This window comes from Montipora capricornis, chromosome 3 (assembly GCF_036669925.1).
Source record: "Montipora capricornis isolate CH-2021 chromosome 3, ASM3666992v2, whole genome shotgun sequence".
Lineage (NCBI taxonomy): Eukaryota > Metazoa > Cnidaria > Anthozoa > Scleractinia > Acroporidae > Montipora > Montipora capricornis.
The window spans coordinates 45,281,204-45,286,203 of NC_090885.1; positions in this window are offsets into that span (position 1 = coordinate 45,281,204).

Sequence of the window (5,000 nt, forward strand, 5' to 3'; positions counted from 1 at the left end):
GATCTACCTTCTCTCTGGTGAATACTGTGATACTGTGACAAGTGTGGACTTCTTTCTCAAGTTTCCCTCATTACTGGCACCTCTGACGGGCCTGTCTCCGAGTACAGATGTCTCTGAAGAAACCGCTTAGTGACTTGGAGGCAAAAGTAAACGCTCTTCGTCTTAGGATAAAGAAGTGTGATGAGATCATTGCAAGTCGTGAAAAACAAGTCATCGATCGGCATCGTGAGTCTATCATCTTTTTAGCTGGTGAAATCGTTCAATTGAGCGGATCTATCGCGGATAGCAAGTTTTCTCAGGGTGAGTCTGAAGAAACAGTGGAGGTTTGGTCGGATGGTATTGAAAAGGATTTAAATATGACCGATTTAATCGTGGAAAAGCTCTGTGAATGCCTTGATACATTGTAAAGGAGAAGCATGACCTTGAACGTGAAGAAGTGCATGGGAAAGGCCTGGCTTATGAAAAACAGCTGCTCGACCAGAAGCTTGAAGCAGCCCTCAAGCAAAAGGAATTGGTGGAGAAAAGGTCAGTTGTAAAGCTTCCCAAACTCTCTATATGACCCCTTTTAATGGGACCGTAATCGACTGGGTACGTTTTGAAAACCAATTCATAGCAATGGTAGATTCTCAGAACGTTTCTCCGGTGACAAAGTTCTCACACCTTAAAGAACTATTATATTTGACGTCAAACCATCAGCTACTTGTGATCAAGAACATACCTGTAAATGCTTATTCTGAAAATGCGACAACCATGAAAACGGAAATGAAACCATCTTCAACTGAAACTACCGAAAAGCGAATGTCGTCATATACAGTTTTTGAAACGAAAATCAAAACTGATCAGAAGCTATTCCCTTCTTCAAACCGATCTAATGCTAATGCATGGAACGTAATACAAAACTGAAAAGAAAATTAAGATTGTCGATGTGAAATCATCCTCGACTGAAAGTGGAAAACTTAACTCGGAATTGCGCGAGGACGAATCTTCCTCTAGATAGCTATCACGGCATTGCTTCACTGAAGACTCGGAATCTGGCTTTGAATGTTGCTTTCGTTTTCCTTTCGTGTCGATTTTTTCTCTAGCCTTCACACCACTGCCCTCGTCTGGATAACCTTTCATAGACAAAATGGACTTCTCGCAAGTATTAAATGGTATCCACCTGCACAATGATTAGAGTAAACTTTAGTGCTCTAGTTGGCCTTGAAGTTTGTTCTTTGAAGCTGTTTCTCCCAAGCCGTCATTTCTTTGTTGGTTCGATAAGAATAAAATCTCAAGAAAGTGCTAGTTTGATCTGTCGATCTGAATATCGACGGTCAGTGTCGCATCCATACGCTCGAACGATTTATATTTCTTGAAATCCTACAAAAACCTCTTATTGAACGTTTCTAATCTCCCAATTTTAACTTTAGCTAAATCCTACAAATACATCTTTTTGAATGTTTCTAATCGCGTATTTTAACTTGAGCAGTGCAATCGACTGGTTTGTTTGCCCCCTGGCGATCCCAGAAGTCTTTGCAAATATAGGGGAAAAACGAAGGGGCCTGGGGACCGGCAACTCTTTCATTCCGCTGAGCTGGTAACTCTGAGGTTTATAAGAGCTCTTTTTGGTTTAGCCCCTTCTCCGTTTCTTTTAGGGGAGTGATTGAACAACACCCGGAGACGTGGAGCAAGCAATTGCCCCAGAGCGTGGCTGAGATTTTGCGCAGTTTGTACGTTGACGACCTGCTCTCTGGTGGACCGACTGTTACCCGCGCAAAGAAACTCAAAGCTGATGCGGTAACCATCTTTTCTGAAGGGGGGTTCCAATTACACAAGTGGCACACTCACCAGAATTAGAAGAAAGCTGTCAAGAGAATTTGGACCTCAGTGAAGTCACCTACGCCAAGCACAATCTTCTAATTGTGGAACAAAACTGCTCGGTCTCGAATGGGATAAGACAGCAGACATTATTGCCATAGCATTTCCTGAGCTAGACACAAAGCCAACTAAAAGAGCGATTCTAGGGAAGCTTGTACGTATCTTTTACCCACTTGCACTGGTTTCTCCCATAACCCTACAAGGAAAGGATGCATGTGAGCAGAAGGTTGCTTGGGACGCCCCATTGCCAGATGAGCTTCCCACGAAGTGGAAGCGCTGGGAGAATTCTCTACCTGGATCAACGAAGTAGAGCTCCACGCCTTCGGAGACGCTAGTTGGCACGGTGTTGCGGCGGCCGTCTATACTATTGTTCACCAAGATTCTGGTATTACACAAGGCTTAGTAGCAGCAAAGGCACGTCTTGTGAAGCAGCGCATGAGCATACCACGCCTGGAGCTGGTTACTGGACACATGGCAGCAAATTCCATGGAAAATGTTCGTCGTGCTCTAAATAGGGAGCTAAAGATCTACGACGACGACGTCGACGACAACGCCGCAAAACAGTGATATCATTGGTTAAAAGGGCATAAATAATCGTGCTGCACGTGCGGCACGGATTATTGCTCATAATTTTGCGGTTCTCTGCATGACAACGACGTGAAATCACCAAATTTTAGGTTTTGACGACAACGAGATCATGCAACAGAGAATCTTTAATTCTCTATTTTCACTCTGAAATCGCTCGTACCAATTTGTTTTTAAGGTACTTCGCCCATATTGTAGGACGTGAACGAGATGGAATAATCGCGAAAGATTAATAAATAATAGAGCAAAGTTTTATTTTGAGGTGACGTTTTCGTTGACGTCGCCGTCGTAGATCTTAAGGTCCCTAATAGCTTTCCTGTGACTTTTGCCTGCTGCTGGCTGGACAGTACGGTAGCACTACATTGGATTCGCGGAAGTGGTGAATATCGACAGTTCGTGGATAACCGCGTCAAGAAGATTAAAGAGCACCAAATTAAAGAGTGGCGAGGTGTGCCTAGCGATGGGAACCCTGCCGATCTTGGATTCAGTGGGCAATGCAAAGCTCTGGTGGAACGGTCCTGAGCGGCTGCAAGATCGAAATAAGTGGCCCCCAAGGCCCGTAACCACTCCCAGTCCCAAGTCTGCTGCCGAGTCTAAAGTTGTTCAAGACGTTTTGGCCGCAGTCACTGTAGAGGAGAAGCCAGATAAATTCGACCAATTTCAGAGCGAACTGATTTAAAGAAAGCCTTTCGAGTATGTGCTTGGATCCTCAGGTTCATTCGTAATTCCCGCGGACAACTGGGCTGCTCATCACTGTTGAAATTGAATCGCGAAAGGTCTGATCGATCAAAAGAATCCAAGCTTGCTGTTTAAATTCTGCCAAGTTCGCTGATTATAAGATGATCTTCAAACAAATCCGGTTATCCTACCCGACAATGCCGTTCTTACTGCTAAGTTCGTACAGAATACTCACCAACTTACCCCAGGATCCCATCACCCGGAGCCTCAATCTCCCATATAAACCCTTGGAGACAACCTTTGCCCACATCTTTTTATGTTTTAGACGTTCGAATTCCCGCGAATGCATTATGTCCAATCAGAACAAAGTTTTTGTATTACATCACAAGCAGTCACGCACCAGTGATCGCGTTCGTCTCACAAAATATTCTAAAAATAAAAAATTCGGGCAAAGGTTGACTCAAGGATATAGTCTGGATGAAGGCTCCGGGTGATGGGCTCCTGCTTACCCTTATTGACGGTCTGAGATTACCCATGGTAGCGGTACGGGAGGAATCCTGGGTTCCTGGATTGCGCAAGCTTGCCAAGAAGACAATCAAAAGCTGCTGGGCGTGCAAGCGTTTTCAAGCCGTAGCTCAAGCTATTCCCCCGCCTGGTTCACTGCCCAAAGAAAGAATAGAGGGGTCATCTGCCTTTGAGATTGTGAGTGTGGATTTCGCTGGACCACTGAAATATCGCCGAGGGCAACGATGTGAAATCGTTTGCTTCGGTGGCGGTTAAAGCAAAGTTCGGAAAGTTGAGTTGAGTTGAAAGAAAGCCCTACTTAGTCCTTTACGCTTGCAGTTTATCAAGAGCTTTACAACGTGAAGTCTTACCGAATTTGGAGACCCTAACCTTTCTCGGCAGCTTTAAACGCTTGATTTCTCGGAGAGGGAGACCTGCAAAAGTGTTCTCGGATAATGAAAGAACCTTTGTGGGAGCGGAAAGAATCCTTAAACAGGTCCAGAAGGACAAGAGCTTCCATTCTACCTGGCAGATGAAGGAATCAGCTGGTCCTTCAATTTGAGCCGAGGACCATGGTGGGGAGGCCAATTTGAAAGACTAGTCGGGTCCGGAAGACGTGGGTTGCTAACCTGGGAGGAGCTGTGTGATGTTGTGCTGGACGTTGAAATTCAGCTTAGTCGGCGTCCACTGTCGTACGTTGAAGAGGATGCTCAGTTAGCGCTGCTTACAACCGCGTCGTTCCTGTTCCAGAGATCTAATCAATTCCCAAAGCAACAACCGTGCAGAGAAGAAGATGTGGATCTTAGAAAGCGTGCAAGATATCTTATGGCTTGTAAGGATGCCCTCTAGCGTCGCAAGGGGAGCCGAGATAAACCATGTCCTTCCTCTTCCTTCCTTCTTATGGGAATTAGCATATGTCGTTATGGCGTCCGGCCACGTTTGAGAGGGCTCTGTCGTCTTACGGCGCTAAGATAACTATGGCTACAATTGGACAGGTAAAGGACCTTCTAAAGAAGGAACTTGAACCGCTTCATTCTAAATTGGAGACTATGTCTACTGAGTTCAGTAAATTAAGAGCATCAGGTCAGCTTTTCGCGGACAAGTATGACGATCTATTGAAACAAATCAAGCAGTCGAACGAAAAACTTCATCAACAGAGGACAGACTTGAGACTTGTCCTCTGTACCTCTACTATATCTTACTTTACTTCAATTATTATTTTTAATGGTGTTTTTTTGTCTCCGACCTCTTTCTATTTCCTCGCCTGTATCAAGTGTAACATCAATAGGTAACATGGAGGCCAACTAGGAAACCGAATGGTTTATTTGGCCACCATGCTCAAGCTCTTTTACTTAATACAATAGTAACATCGTCAG